Source organism: Peromyscus californicus, unplaced genomic scaffold (assembly GCF_007827085.1).
Source record: "Peromyscus californicus insignis strain IS unplaced genomic scaffold, ASM782708v3 Scaffold_4__1_contigs__length_199733344, whole genome shotgun sequence".
NCBI lineage: Eukaryota > Metazoa > Chordata > Mammalia > Rodentia > Cricetidae > Peromyscus > Peromyscus californicus.
The window spans coordinates 94,195,277-94,210,178 of NW_026294562.1; the positions used below are offsets into that span (position 1 = coordinate 94,195,277).

The 14,902-nt window shown below is 44.0% G+C and overlaps 1 protein-coding gene across 5 annotated transcripts in view; it reads left to right on the plus strand.

Annotated features, from left to right (window-relative positions):
• Nucleotides 1-14,902, plus strand: part of Dennd2b (DENN domain containing 2B) — a 202,199-nt gene that overhangs the window by 91,020 nt on the left and 96,277 nt on the right. For 2 of the 5 annotated variants that reach the window (XM_052763470.1, XM_052763471.1), the window contains one exon: nt 3,714-3,802. The exons of 2 other annotated variants lie outside the window; for them this stretch is intronic. The gene's annotated coding sequence lies outside the window, so the exon portion shown is untranslated. Of the gene's footprint in view, nt 1-3,713; nt 3,803-4,245; nt 4,563-14,902 lie in introns of those variants that run through there. One more of the 5 variants, XM_052763469.1, reaches the window with a different exon arrangement.

Consider the following 14,902-nt stretch of genomic DNA (forward strand, 5'->3'; position numbering starts at 1 on the left):
CTCCTAAAATCCTTTGGAATCTCCAAAGCAGGATATGTCTTTTTTTTTACTATTTGCTTGGTGGATGAGGGCTCCTGGATGTCCTCAAGATGGAGACTGCTTATGTTTAGAAGAGCGTAACTTTCAGTCTTACTCCCTTACTCCTGAGGAAGAGAGATGGGGGTGAAAGTTAAGTTGGTTACCAATGACTAATGATACAATCTGTTGTGCTTATATGCTGAATCTTCCATGAAATCCCAGAGGACTGGATTTTGAGAGCTGTAGTGGAGCTAAACTCTTATATTTGTAGAGAGGATTCAGAAGCCCTGTGCATTCCCCATACCCAGCCCTATGCTTCTCTTTCATCTGCAATACTGTTTATAATAAGCTAATAGGTCTAAGTGTTTCCTGAAGTTTTATGGGCCAACCTATTAATAGCAAATTCATTAAAGCCAAGGATGTAGTTGTGGAAAATCTGATTTAGATTTATACATGTTTGGTCAGAAGCACAGATAAAACAATCTGAACCTAGCAATTGGTATCCAGAGTGAGAGAGAGGAAGTCTTGAGGACTGAGCTTCGTGGGTTTTGGGTAGCCCCCCCCCCCCAAGAAACTGGGACAGAATCACACAGGAGAGCATACATCTACTGTTAGACTGATGATTTGCTTGATATGTTTGGAGAAACCTCCACCCAGTTGGCAACAGAAGGTTGCTGTGTTGATTGTTGAGTGACAATGGAGAAACTGAGTTTGAGTTTTTATGATTTTCAGTGAGGGCAAGAGTTGATGCTAGCTAGGGTAGTTAAGTTTCTGTAGTAGTAGACAGGTGGGATAGGTAGCAAAAGGAGGACAGATATTAAATATATTTTTAAGTAGAATTATTGGAGTTGGTAAATGGATTGCAGTGGGAAGGGAAAGAGATTGGAGATGTCTCCCAGGCTTCTGGCTCAAGTATGTGTGAACTTGTGGTTCTTTCTTTTTCCCTGTAGTGGTAGGGTTAAATCTAGAGCCTTTTGTGTGTCTGGCCAATGCTTTCTCCCAAACACTCACGTACTTACTTTCCTTCTTCCTTCCTTTCTTTCTTTCTCTTTCCTTATTTATTTTTTATTTATATTTTATTGAAGATATTGCATTTTTTTTTATTTGTAGGGGGGTATGTTTATGGGTAAGTGCATGTCATGATGTGCATATGGAGGTCAAAGGACAACTTCAGAAGTCAGTTCTCTCTTTCCACCGTATGGATCCCAGGGATTTAACTTAGGTTGTTAGGTTTGGTGGAAAATGCCATTACCTACTGAACCATCTTACTGACCCTTATTTTAATTTTTTTAAAGATTTATTTTATTTTAGGATTAGCATTTATTATTAGTATTAGCATTTTGCCTGTGTGTATGTTTGTATAAAATATGTGTGCCTGGTGCCCATAGACATCAGAAGAGGATATCAGATCTCCTAGAACTGTAGTTGTGGATGGTTGTAAGCCATCACATGGGTGCTGGGAACCAAACCTAGTTCCTCTGCAAAAGCTCTTAACCACTGAGCCATCTCTCCCAGCCCTATAGCCCTTATTTTTTATTTTGAGACAAGATTTCAATGAATTGCCCAGACTGGCCTTGGATTTGCTCTGTAGCCCAGGCAGGTCTTGACATTGTGGTCCTCTTACATTAGCCTCCTGAGTAGCTGGTATTACAAGCCTGATCCACCATGCCTGGCGGAAAATGTGGGTCTGTAAAATCCCCCTCCTTCAGGAAAATTCAGGCTGGCTCTATCTGGATCCAGTCCTGCAGAGACAGCAGAGGAAGTTAGCTGGTCTTGCTTCTGTTCAGTTCCAGGAGCTTATATGTGACAGCATCACTGAAGCAAGGGTTCTGGTCTCCCCACATTTAGGCACTAACTTTGTCTCTTCCTTCTGAGGGCAAGACACCAAAGAACCTCTATAACTCCAGTGTGCCACTAGGGGGAGCATGGCTTGCGTGGTGTGTCTGGTCTTAGAGGGCTTTTAAAGTTTGGATTACCTTAGTGACTGACTCTGTTTCAGTTTTGGTAGTCTGACTAGAGCTGTTTAAAAGTATGCCTGGCATGGAGTAGGGTCCCAATACATTTTAGTTGGTATTATTATACCATGCATTTTATCTCATTGTAGAAAGGGGTGGGCTTGCCTCATCTGGGTTTGGAGACAAGGCAAGCATGCATTCTTTGGGTTCAGAGGAAAGGCAGAGTGGTGCTTGTAGTGTGTAAGAGGAGAGAGAAGCTGAGATTTAGTGATGCTTATCTTTTGAAAATTTGCGATTCTGGGGCTCATGACCACTTAGGATCTGTAGGAGCCTGCCATTTCTTCTTTGGTTTTGTGACATGTTTCCTATATTATCTTCAGCATGTATTTATGATTTATATACAAGTCAACCAAAATCTGGTTTTGAGAATTTTGTAGTATACTGAATGTGAATCTAAATCACAAGGGATGAACATTAAGAATTCCATCAGGATCTCCCTAGCATTATTTTGAGGAGCAACATTGGAAAATGTCCTCCTTGAGCATCATTGCCCTCATCCTCATCATCCTCCTTGCCTTCCCACATGCAATCCATTAACCATTTCCAAATAATTCTACTTGAAAATATATTTACTATGTGGTGGCAGAGAGGTACCAACCAGTTCAAGGGATGAGTGAAGTTCTTAGCTGAGTGCCAGATTTGAGGTGTTTTGGTAAGAATAGCATCTTGGTACCTCCCATCCCACCACCCCAGTGATAAGATATATGTGTAGAAACTAGAAGGTCAGGAAGCTGGCTCAGTGGCAGGTGGCCAGTTGGTGATGAGGTTAGACATTGCCGAGGTCTTGTGATTCCTGCTCTTGGTGTTCTTGGCAACTGTTCTGCTTAATGTATGCTGGAGAGTTGAAAGGCGTGGATATTGTTTATGGATCTGTTATTTTCTGGTTCAGTAAATGGGAACAAATAATTTTACCTTTGCTTTAGATATTCTTTAAAATGTTTTGAATTAGTATAATAATACCAGTCCTAACTTTTCAGACTTACTTCGTTGGAGATATAACAAATGAACCAGGATTTGGGAGGTTATTTTGGGAAGATGTAAGGTAGCATGTGGTGGTAGGGCAGGGAATTTTCTCTCCGATTTGCAGCAGATATTCTGGATGTCATAGAAGCTCTCTGTCATTGAGTCTTTAGGCTAGAATGGTGGCAGATTTACCTTACCAGGACTCAGAAGAGTCTCCACTTTCCCCTGGAAGCCCATAATATGTTATCAGAAAACTACCTGGTTTCCAAGATGAGGCTTCAGTGTACTTTATAGCAAAGCCTGTAACCTTAGGAGACCCTTGACTGGTCTCTACTCTTAGTTCTTTTTCTGACTAGTTGTATAACCATGGGTCAGGCATCTGATTTCTGTGGGCCTCGATGATCCCATCTGTAAAATGGTAGCAAACCTATCTGACCAGTGTGTTTCAAACAGTTAAGAGGATCAAACACAATAGTTATCTAAGACAGTGTTAAGTAGTGTCCAAGCAAGAGTATACATGGGGGATGGGATACTAAAAGGGCCTTCTGTATCAGGTACTGTGTTGGCACTGTACAGCTCCTCACTGGAGACTTGGACTTGTCTTGTGTTGGGCATAGAGGAGGCTTGTTTGCATTGTGTTTGATGCCCTGGCTGTGACTATAGACTTGCCCAGAGTTCCTCCTAGTCCTGATCTAGTTTGTTTCTTCTCCATTGCAGGAAGACAAGAGACTGCTTAGGCTCTGGCACTAGTACCATGGGACCCTATACTCGTTAAAGCCATCTCCACGACCTGAACAGGCAACAAGGTAACCTGAGAGGCCAGTACAGGCCAGCTTCTGGTACGGGAGCGGTGTTTCCGCCCCAATTGCTGCCGGAAAATCCCAAGCCGAACAAACAAGTTGAGGCAACATGCACCAGGGTCCCTCCTTCTCATTCAGCTACTGCTGCAGGATCGAGAGGAAGAACTTGCTTCCCCTCCAAGCCTTCAGCTAACTCCCTCCCCCTTGGCAGGGATTCTTCCGAGTTATAAAAACTGAGACACTAGAGGGGAGGGAAACAAGTCCACTCACTGTCCTCGCCCTTCTCCCCTCTGGGTTGTTGAAGCAAGTTCCCAGGAACAGTCCTGGGCTCCTGGTTGACTGAAAGGGAGGTAGGAGGAGTGGAATGCATGCATAAACTGAGCTGATCAAAAGACAGTGCTGTTTCAAGGCCATCTAGAACTCAGGGAATATGTGTAAGTACGAGCACGTACATGCGTGCGCGTGCTAGCTCACTCTCAGGGTTCCGGGTTGAGGGAGAGCGCCTAGTTGAGTGAGCAAGCCTGTGTACAGGCTAAGAAGAGGTCTCCATGACAACCAGCCTGACTGGCTAGCTGTGCTAGCTCTGCTCACTTGGCTGGAAGGAGTGTCTTGAAAGGTCAGAGGAAGGAGCTTGTGAGAAGCTCGCAGCAGGTACTGGAGCTTAAGCCGTGGATCTGGGGGGCCCTGGGCTCCCTAAGCGACTGTGGTGTGTGTGAGCCAGTCTCTGCTGAGAATGGAGTGGGCAAGAAATCACCCTGACTACCAGGTAAGGGCACCTCTGAGCCTCTTGCTCTGAGTCTTGGGCTGTTTGTGGCAGGCTGGTGTCTGTGCTCTTCACTCAGGCTTTGGGGGTCGAAAATGATGTCATGCTCCAACAGTTGGATTTTATTAGCTTCGGGAGGAGGAGGGAAACAGCCAATTTTCTTGACTTTGCAAATCTAGCTAATCGCACTCTGGCTGAATCGTAAATGTTTAGGCTCCACTCTGCTTTTATTTAGCACAAAGCCACCGGATATTTTCACAGGAAGGCTCTTTTGTAGGAAAATGAGTTCTCATCGCTCCAATACTGTTGTAGTTCTTACATGGAAACTTTTGAGCAGCTTGGTTGGTTCTACTTGGTGCTGTCTCTCCCCTTGTTTCCGTGCTGCTATGTCTTTCCTGTAACAACAGCAATCAAACTAGCTAATAATGAAGCTCAGTGAGGAGCCTGCATTGAGTTCCAAGTCCCTCTGGAGCAGTTAACAGGACAGGGAGACAGATTATCATGGCAGTAGGCAGTATCTGAGCTGGAGCCTTCACTCTTTTATGAAGTAGCTTTAGAAACAGGAAACTGCCCCCTCCCCTTAATGATGCTCATTACAGATTTTCTTGAGTTGTAGAAGAGGGAACTTTCTTGGGGTCTGGGGACTTGCAAATATCTGTCTAATCCAGATGTTGCAGAGCACCACAGCTGCTAGGAACTAGAAACATGAGGGACTATACTTATGCTGGGTGATCACTTTGGTTCATATTTTAACCAAATCCCAGGGCACACAGTGCATGCCTTGTCCTAAATTTCAGGAAAAAACTTGTTCTGACCTACAGATGTGGAAAGGAGTGTTATGTGGTGAACTTAGTAGGGTCTAGGAAAGGAAACCCTCCCAGAAAGGTCATTTTATAGGTGATGAAGTAGCTGGACCATCTGTAATGTTAGGGGGAGGGAAGTGCTACAGGCCCTCCCTGCAGGAAACCCCTCAAGAGATATACTTCCACTTCAGCCATGTTATATCTTCAGCTTACTCCTGGCCTCAGGGAACTTTGTGGAAGCTTTTGGTTTCTCAGTGGGGCCAGGGAACAGCTGTTGTTCCTGGCTCTTTGGTTTTTCCTTCTTGAACTTTCTGAACAGTGTGCCTTTTGTATCCTAGCAAACAATAAGGGGACCTTCTGATTAACTTCGGGTCAGCTTGCCAGTACAAGCACTGGCTCTAACTCTGGTTCTGGTGGCCTGAGTCTGTGTATGCAACACTGTATGTATCAGTATTGGGGCCTGAGGGTTTGCCAGTTTGAACTGCATGGCCCCTGGACCTCAGATAGGCTATTTCCAAAGCTAATTGCTCCTTCTACAACACTCTAGGGATTCTTTGCTTGGGGGAATATGGCTTGTGGGTTGGGATTAAAGGTGGAGTTGTGAGCAACAGATGTCTGAGCCAGATGTGAGGTTCTGCTGCTTGCTGGGAAGTCCCTTAACCAATAGAAACTTCAGGTTATTATCTGTGAGATAGAAATAATGATAATAACTATGTAGTACTATTGAGAGGAAGCAAATAGAATGTTTTTCATGAAAGCAGTTAGTTGTAAACAAATCAACAAACAATGTAATATGATAGAGAATGAAGCTTGAGGATTGACTTGACTTCTCTGGAAAGTCACTTTGCCTCTTTCTTCTGGTTTCCTCATTTATAATGCACCTTCTACTCAGATGCATTTGTAAATCGCAGTGAGAAAAACCTCACAAGTCTTCTTTGAGGTGTTTAAGGAAATAAAAGGTGCTTTCTTTGGGTGATGCTCATGGTAGACTTTGAGCCTCAGAAATGATCCTTCAGAGACACTTTAGAGACAAAGCTTCCTGTGGATTACACAACTCATATTTTAGTTTAGAGAGGAGTCCCAAAAGACCTTTTCCTTTTCCAGTGTTCACAGCTCTGCGCAGTGGTGGCACCACACATTTTAATGTCTGTAAGACAGGCCCTGGTCCTGCTGGGCTTCTCTGGGGAAACTGTCTTGAGTGGGCAGAGGGGCCAGTCTCCTCAGCTCTGGGTTTGAAAGGTAGGCTTATAACTGGTAGGAAGTGTTATTGCTTGGAAAGCCTCTTAGGAGGCAGGCATCTTTTTAAGTAACTCATAAGGCCATAGCCCAGGGGAAAACCAAAAAGAAAAACAAGGAAGTGGGAATTCCAGGGTAGATACTTGATATGTCCTGGAATTGTGCCAAGGAATGTTGTAGAAGGGGAGAGGAAACTCCAAGCAAGGGTGTCCTAGATCTGTCCTCTGTCTTCAGTGAACCTATAGGGTGTATGGCAAACTAGGTACCCCACCCATACCCTCAACTTCTATCATAAGACAAGGTAATACCTGCAAGCCATGACTTGGAGTGGCATCTGGGGAGAGCAGGCACAGAACAGGTTCTTTTTCCTTGAATCAAACAGTGCAGCTCTCCTCGGTGGCCTCTTAGGCTTGAAGGAGAAGTTGTGAACAGTTTAGATTGGACACATCATTGTGGCCTCTCAGGCGGAAGAAGTTGTGCACAGCTTAGATTGTATTGCAGCTGGTCCTTTCTTCCCAGTCGTTCAGCTTCTCAGAGCTGAGTAACAAATTGGATTTCTTTATATTCCTTAAGATTAAAAAATAACGTTCCTGTTCTCCTCTCTCTCTCTCCCCCTTCCTCTGCTCCCCTTCCTGTACACTTTCCCTCAGGGCTCCTAATCTTCAAAAAGAATAATCAGTCACCAAAAAAGTTGAAAGTTGGAAATCTTAGGAGAACAAGACCAAGGGCATTTTTAGTTGTGCTGGCCTGTCCCTTTCCCTGGGCTGGGAGAACAGCTTTGAGGAGGTCTCAGACTCCAAGTATCATGGACTCACTGCTGACCTGCAACTAGGAGAGGCATGCCCTGCTTCTACTGCATCTGATACTAAGAACCTCTTTGAGCAGGTGGACTGACTCCTGAGGGAAGTGGGCCTGAGTACCTGCTGGGAACTGGGCTGTGAGCTATCATCATCCTAGCAAGTCCAGATTTCCACTGTTGCATCCAAGAGAATTTGCTAAGGTAGCCAAGCAAAGGTAACACAGTTATGAGGCTAGGCAGCAGCCTCCTAGAACCTGGCTCGACTTTCCTTCTGTGCCTCTATATTGGCTTGGGGGTTGGGGAAGAAGCTGCAGATAATTGAGTTCTTTGAGTTAGAGGGACCATGGCTTAGAGAGCATGAAGAGGCTGGGGTGGGGGTGGGGGGCACTGGCCATCTGGCATAATATAATAGGCAGATTTCTCTTTAAAGCCTGTGGGGAAACTTGCATTAATGTGACTTCTGTTAGAGGAAGGGAGAGAGAGGCATCTCTTTCTGCTAGAGGGATGGCACAGTGATCCTCTGTTTGAGTAAGTAGTGTCTGTCTTAGAGGAGTGTGTTGACATTCTATGTAACACTGAGTTGATTAGAGAAATCCTGGAGTCTGTTTCTAGCCTAGGGCCCTAGAAAATGTCTATGTGTTTTTTTGTTGTTGTTTGTTTTGTTTTGCTTTTTGAGGGGAGAGGAGGTGTTCAATGAGTCTAGACTACTGTATTGAAGAGTTTCTATAATGATCCCTTCTCTTACTTTTTTTTTTTTTTGGCTCTGATATAATGAAATATAATGAATACACTGTTGTGGGGCCTGTTGAAACTATTAAGTGACTGAATGTTTGGGCTTCTCTGAGACTGTCCCTGTAAAAGGGCGAATTGCATGCAATTAGGGTAGGAAGCTGCTTCAATCAAGATGGATTTGTTTCTATGGACTTCTCTGAAACCACTTCAGTTTCTTCTTCTGTGAGCCTGCTGTGGCTGAAGGTTTATCTGTGAATTGGAAATTGCCTTTGGGACTGTTTGAGGACTGTTTGAATATGAAAAAAAGGAGATAAAATGAGGGTTATGGGAGAAAGATCTGGAAGCAATAGACCCTGAACAAGGGGGCTGAGAAAAGAGTAGTTCTCAGCAGCAGCCGTAGGTTAAGAGAAAGACTGGCCTAGGAGGTCTTTATATGTATGTTATGCTATATTTATCATATATAATTGTGTGTGTGTGTGTGTGTGTGTGTGTTGCTCAGTGAGCATGTGGTTCTAGCTTAAAACAGCTCTGGTGGAACCTTCCTGCTTGTTATGCAGGAACTTCTTATTGCCTGACCTATTTCTACTGGCCAGCCCAGGTAGGGCCTCTGAGGTCTTCCATGACTTCCTGTTGCAGTCTGTGTGTGTGTGTGTGTGTGTGTGTGTCTGTGTGTCTCTGTGTGTGTGTGTATATGTATGTATGTTGGAGTCCATATATATATAATTTTTTTCCAGAAGACAAGCCTGCTTCTGAGGGACCTAGCACCTGACATTGGGTCAATACACTTTTTCACTTGCTCCTGGGCTCAGAGGTATCTCTGGTGCCTGATAGTACCTCTTCTTGGTCAGTTTACCCATTAAGTCAGGGAACACAGATTATATGGGCTAAGAGCTAGGGAGGATCCAAAAAGGTATGAGTTGTGGGACTTACGTTGATGTTTTATTATTCCGATTTCCTCCCTGCTGTACCTCCTCCTACAATGTGAGCTTCTGCTGGTGTGATTTAGAGAGAATCCCAGACCTGAAGTTTTGGGGGTTTAGAAGTAGGGTTGATTGCCATCTGGAACTCACAGGCTGGGAAAAGGGAAGAGGATGCTACTCCTGGAGTAGGATTTAAAGCCAAGGAGAAGATGGTATATATGAGGAGGGTGGGGCTTCTAAACTTTTCATAAAGCTTCTTTGCAATTGTTGAATGCTGAGATGGGGAGGGGTATAGGAAAGAAAACATTGGGAAAAGCTACCATGAAGTCAGCCACTTTAGAATTCTAGATTTATTGAAGGAACTAAATTTTAGTGTGCTTACCTGTGTCTTGAAACATAGCCTACCTCATGAAGTTCTGACATTTGTTTTTGTTTGTTTGTTTGAGGCATGGACTCTTGTAACCTGGGCATGTCTTGAACTCACTATGTTGAGGCCAAAGTTGACCTTGATCCTGTGATCTTCCTTTCTCTCCCTCTAGAGTGCTGGAATTATAGGCATATATCACCGTGGCTGGTTTTATGTGGTATTGGAGATCAAACCCAGGGCTTCATACATCACAGTTAGGCAAGCTCTCTATCAGCTGAGTCACCTCCCCAGTCAGACAATTAAGCTTGGTGTGTGTGTGTGTGTGTGTGTGTGTGTCTGTGTGTGTGTGTGTGTGTCCGTATGTCTGTGTGTATGTGCAGGTATGCATGCATACTATATGAAGGCCAAAAGAGGAGGCTGGGTGTCTTGCTCTATCACTCTGCCTTATTCCACCCTCCTTTAAAGGTTTATTTTATTTTTAATTATTTGTGTGAGTGTATATGTATGTGCATGTGAGTGCAGGTACCCTCAGAAATCAGAAGAGGGCATTGGATTCTCTATGAGTTGTCCTATATGGGTTCTTGGAACCGAATTCAGATCTTCTGCTAGAGCAGCAAGCCCTCTTAACTGTTGAGCCATCTCTGAAGCCCCCTGCCTTATTCCCTTGTTACAGGATGATCCTCCTGTCTTCTCCCTGTTTACCCACAGTGCTATGTTAACAGACATGCAACCATGCTTGACTCTTTTTTTTTTTTTTTTTTGGTTTTTCGAGACAGGGTTTCTCTGTGTAGCTTTGCGCCTCTCCTGGAACTCACTTGGTAGCCCAGGCTGGCCTCGAACTCACAGAGATCCGCCTGGCTCTGCCTCCCGAGTGCTGGGATTAAAGGCGTGTGCCACCACCACCCGGCATGCTTGACTCTTTATGTAGATTCTAGGATTTGAACTCAGGTCCTCCTCCTTGTGTAGAAAACACTCTTACCTGCTCAGCCATCTTCCTGTCCTCTGTAGGACATTTTAAAAGCAAGTAAACCTATGGAGAGTGTGCTCATTGGTGACTATTAGATAGTCAGCATGTGGTTCTGTCTTAAAGCAGCTCTGGTGGAACCCTTCCTGCTTGTTATACAGGAATGATCTTTCTAGAACTACTTATTGCCCATCCCCTTTCTGCTGGCCAGCCCAGGCAGGGCCCCTGAGGTATTCCTTGACTTCCTATTGAAGTCCCTTTGCAGCCTGCCCTCCCTGTTGTCTTGCTGACACAGGCTTCAGCCCAGCCCTCTTTACCTCTCCAAATACTAATCCATGTATTCTACCAAACCCAGCTTGTAGGGGAGCCTTTGCAGCCAGTTTGGGGTGAGAGTGGTATAAATTGGGGAGTTGGAGTGGGGTGAGGAAATAGAGTGGTACAGCGTGGGGGATAAGATGAGATGGGGGGTACAGGAGAGGAGTGGGGTTGTAGTCTGACTCTTCTTACTGTCTTCGGACTTCCAGAAGGTTATCTCTATATTCACAAGTAAGTTGGGGTAATCTTACTCATCTCAAAGCATTTTTGAAAGTGTTATAGTTCTGGCCCCACATATGCTGGCAATAAATATCAGCTGTTGCTGTCAGTGACCTCTCCTTATGATCATTTCCACTGACACATGGCAGGAGAATGCTTTGGCCTGGTAGTTAGCATATCTGAGTTTTAGTACTGGCCCTATCTGATAGCTGTCTCTCAGTTTCCTCTTCTAGAAAGCAGAAAGGATGAATTAAGAGTTCTCATTGACATTCTGAATTGTTAAGTGCCAGTGCTGGCTTTCCAGCTAAGTTCTCTGAAATTCTATGGAATAAAGTATACGTTTTATTTCCTCAAATGACCAACATATGTATAGTTTGTACTTTTGAAGTATTTGAATAACTTTTAAGCCAATCAACTGGATTCTAGGAAGCATTTTTACTTAGTTCCTAAAACTTGGAGACGGGACTCTTGTTCTCAGGTGCAAAAGGTGCATAGGTGCTTGCAGAAATTACAAAGAGTAAGCTGGAAGCCTGCCAGTAAGAAAGTTAGTTAGTAAGGAAGCCTGTTAGTAAGAAAGACGTGAGTTTACTTGGTGCTGCAGGTAGTATTTCATCAGTAGGTGTTTAAGGCACTGACTTTTGATTTGCTCTGAAGACTGAATAATATTGCAATCACTCCTCTAGAGAAAGGAAAAACTGCAATATTGTCTGAAGGACTCTCTGTCAGAGTTTGAATGACCAGTTGGTGACTGAAGACAAAGCATATTAGAGAAAAAGCCATACAACCAGAGCGGTGGTTGGAACATGGACTCCAGTCATACTGAATTCCAAGTACCTGGTAATTTAGCCACATTCATGGTTTTTAGTGCTACCTTGCCTAGCTTGTCCATAGTCCCTCTCTTCTCTCAAACTGAGGCAGTAAAAGACTTATCTGAGAGTTTATAGTGAAGCCTACATGTAAAAGCATAGCTAGTCCTACCTTGTTGCTGAATAAAATGTTAGCTATTTTTGTATTTATTACTCTAAGCAATATATGTGGCTAATCAGCAGGTTTTGTGATATCCCCTTCCTTTACATCATGGGCAGTTTTAAGAGTCCCCTGATGAGCAACAGATCAGAATTTTTGTACTTTGCTTTTGCATAGTCTGGTGTGGTGGTGCAAGCCTTTAAGTGCCATCATTGGGGAAACATAAGCAGGCAGCTCTCTGTGAGTTTGAGACCAGCCTTATCTACAGAGCAAATTCCAGGCCAGCCGGGGCTACACAGAGACCCTGTCTTAAGAAAAGAGAAATATATAAACCAAAACAGGGTATAGTGGGTGGTGGAACATGTAATCTCAATATTTGGAAGGCTGAGGTAGGGGTTTGAAGCTAGCCTGGCTATATTGTAAGACACTCCTTCAAATCAAACCAACCAAATATGTCAGATGGGGGAATCTGGCCGAACCAAAGAACTGGCTGAGAGGCCTCTGTGAGGGCTAGCACGTGTATGACATTAGGGTGGGGACATGCCATGGCCCTGTATGAAGGAGCAGGATGGGAAAGGGGAGAGCTGATGGGAGATGAATGGAGAGTAGAGACAGAGGCAGTGAGATCTAGGAATTGAAAAGTGCCAGATATCTGGGCAAGTAGCTATGACTGAGACAGTAAGTAGCATCAGGACAAGCCCTGGTACTTTTCCTTCCCAAAAAATTTCTTGATTCCATCCCTAGGTGCCACTTGCCCAGCACTGACTACTCTCAGGGGAGTGGGAGTCTGGATAGGGAGGTTCTAATCTATGTCTAAAAAAAAAAAAAAAGAATAGCCCCTTATCTACACTGTAATTATAAAGAGATTTCCTTTTCCAGCTGTAAGAAACAGGAACTTTTGCTGCCAAATTTAGCAGTGTGTTTTAAGTCCCGCAAATCTCCTCCGAGTGCTACCAAAGCTCTCAGCTTTGTTGTTATCTCTTGCTGAAATATTGCCTGGAAAGGTCATCTTAACAGTGCCAATTTATGGGTCTGCTGAATTCAGGCAGGGGAGCAGAATGGGGAGTCCCTGGGAGTAGGTGCCTCACAGATGTTCTTTTTAAATAAGACCACTTTTAATTTAAGGTGGTTTTTTCCCCTTTAGAAGACCAGACTTTGCAGAGCAGGGCCAAATATTCTACAGTTACTTCTGAAGGCTCTCAGAGGCTAGGCTCAGTGTCCAGTGGCCCATAGTATTCTCAGAACCTCAGTCTTACTCAGCAAAATTATGCCCCCTACTCCTTGTTGGCAGAAAGTTTCTTTGGCACAAATTTAACACCAGACTTTCTCCCTTCTCCATTTAGTTTATTAGTTACTCAAGACCTACCTTGTTCTGCTGGAATAATTAAAAGATGAAGCCTGTGGGGTGTTGGAGCCACACATGGAACTCATTTTCAGAGGATTGAGAACAAGTGGGTCAGAGCCATGTGCGTATAGATTTTGACAAAGGAATGCAGATGGAGAAAAGAAATTCAAGAATATGACTGACCCTGGAAGTTGTAAAGAAGTGGATGTGTGAGAGTGACAGGAAAGTACCTAGAATAGTTGACATGGTCTTGGCAGTGGCAGTGACCTTGGTTTGCAGCCTTGGCTTGACTAACTCAGCTGCTCTGTTCAGAGGATTAAGGCTTTGAATTCTAGGTAGAAAGTACAGAACTGCCTCATTTTCTTTGCCTCTTTCCATCCCACCTCCTTCCCTGCCTATTACTCACTCTGTGGGTTCAAACCTGAATGAACTGGGCAACATTGTATGAGTATTCATTGCTGCCCAGGGCTGTTGCTGCCCAGCTGTTATTCTTACAATTCCTGGGAGAGCCAGCTGTGAGTATAGTGGGGGAAGAAGGGTTTGATTAATTCTAAATTAGTGCCCAAAGTGGGTAGGGATCAGGTTAAGAAGAAAACAACTGGGAATTTTTGTTGCATTTGAGTTACATTTAGTGGAATTTTAATAGCTCCCCCCTCTCTTTATCTCATAACCTACAACTGTTGGGCAAATCTTGGTGAGTTTCAAAAGCTGTACTGTCTAGACTTGCTTTCAGCTGCAAAACTTAAGGTCAGAAGTTGATGCGGCTCACTGGAAGTTTAAGGCAGAAAACTCTGGGGACTAGAGCACTTAGGAACTTCCTGAGCCCCTAGCAGCATTTAATGTTTTTCAGTGGGGGAGCTGGGGTGACTTTATTTGTTGATGTTTCCCAGGGTTGATATTCAGCCTTTTATCTTCCTCATCCACATCTCTTCCTTAGGGGCCATCCACTACTGTTAATTATTAGTCACAAGAAAGAAGAGGGTGGGTGGCTGCACCTCTGCCTCACATTTCAGAAATGGAATTTACTTATTTATTTATTTAATAAGTATTTACTTGAGACAAGGTTTTACTAATATGGAACTTGAGATTCTCCTGTCTGAGCCTCTCCAGTGCTGGGATTGTAGGTGTGTGCCACCATGCTTCATTCATTTAACAGCTATTTATTTAATCTTTATGTGGATTTGTGTGTGTGTGTGTGTGTGAGAGAGAGAGACAGACAGACAGACAGAGACAGAGACAGAAAGACACACACAGACTCAGACAGACAGAGAGAATATGAGAATGTGTTAGTTGAGTCAGTGTCTTCTATGCCCCTGCATATGCCAGGCTAACTGGCCCAGAAACTTCTGGGGATTCTCCTGTCTCCACCTCCTGACTTGGTATAAGGAACACTTGGATTACAGGCGCACACTTCCACATCTGACTTTTTATATGTGTTTTGGGGATTTGAATTCAGGTTCTCACACTTGTATGGTAGGTGCTTTAACCCACTAAACCCTCCCTCCAGCCTTAATAAATATTTACTGAGTATCCATTTTGTTCTACCTGCTATCCTGTATGTTAGGGATGTAGAGATAACAAAGATAGCAAAAGCCTTTTTCATGGAGCTTACTGTAGAGAGGATTCGGTAAATAAGTGACCAGATCAATACATGGGATAAAGGCAGTGCTGCTGCAG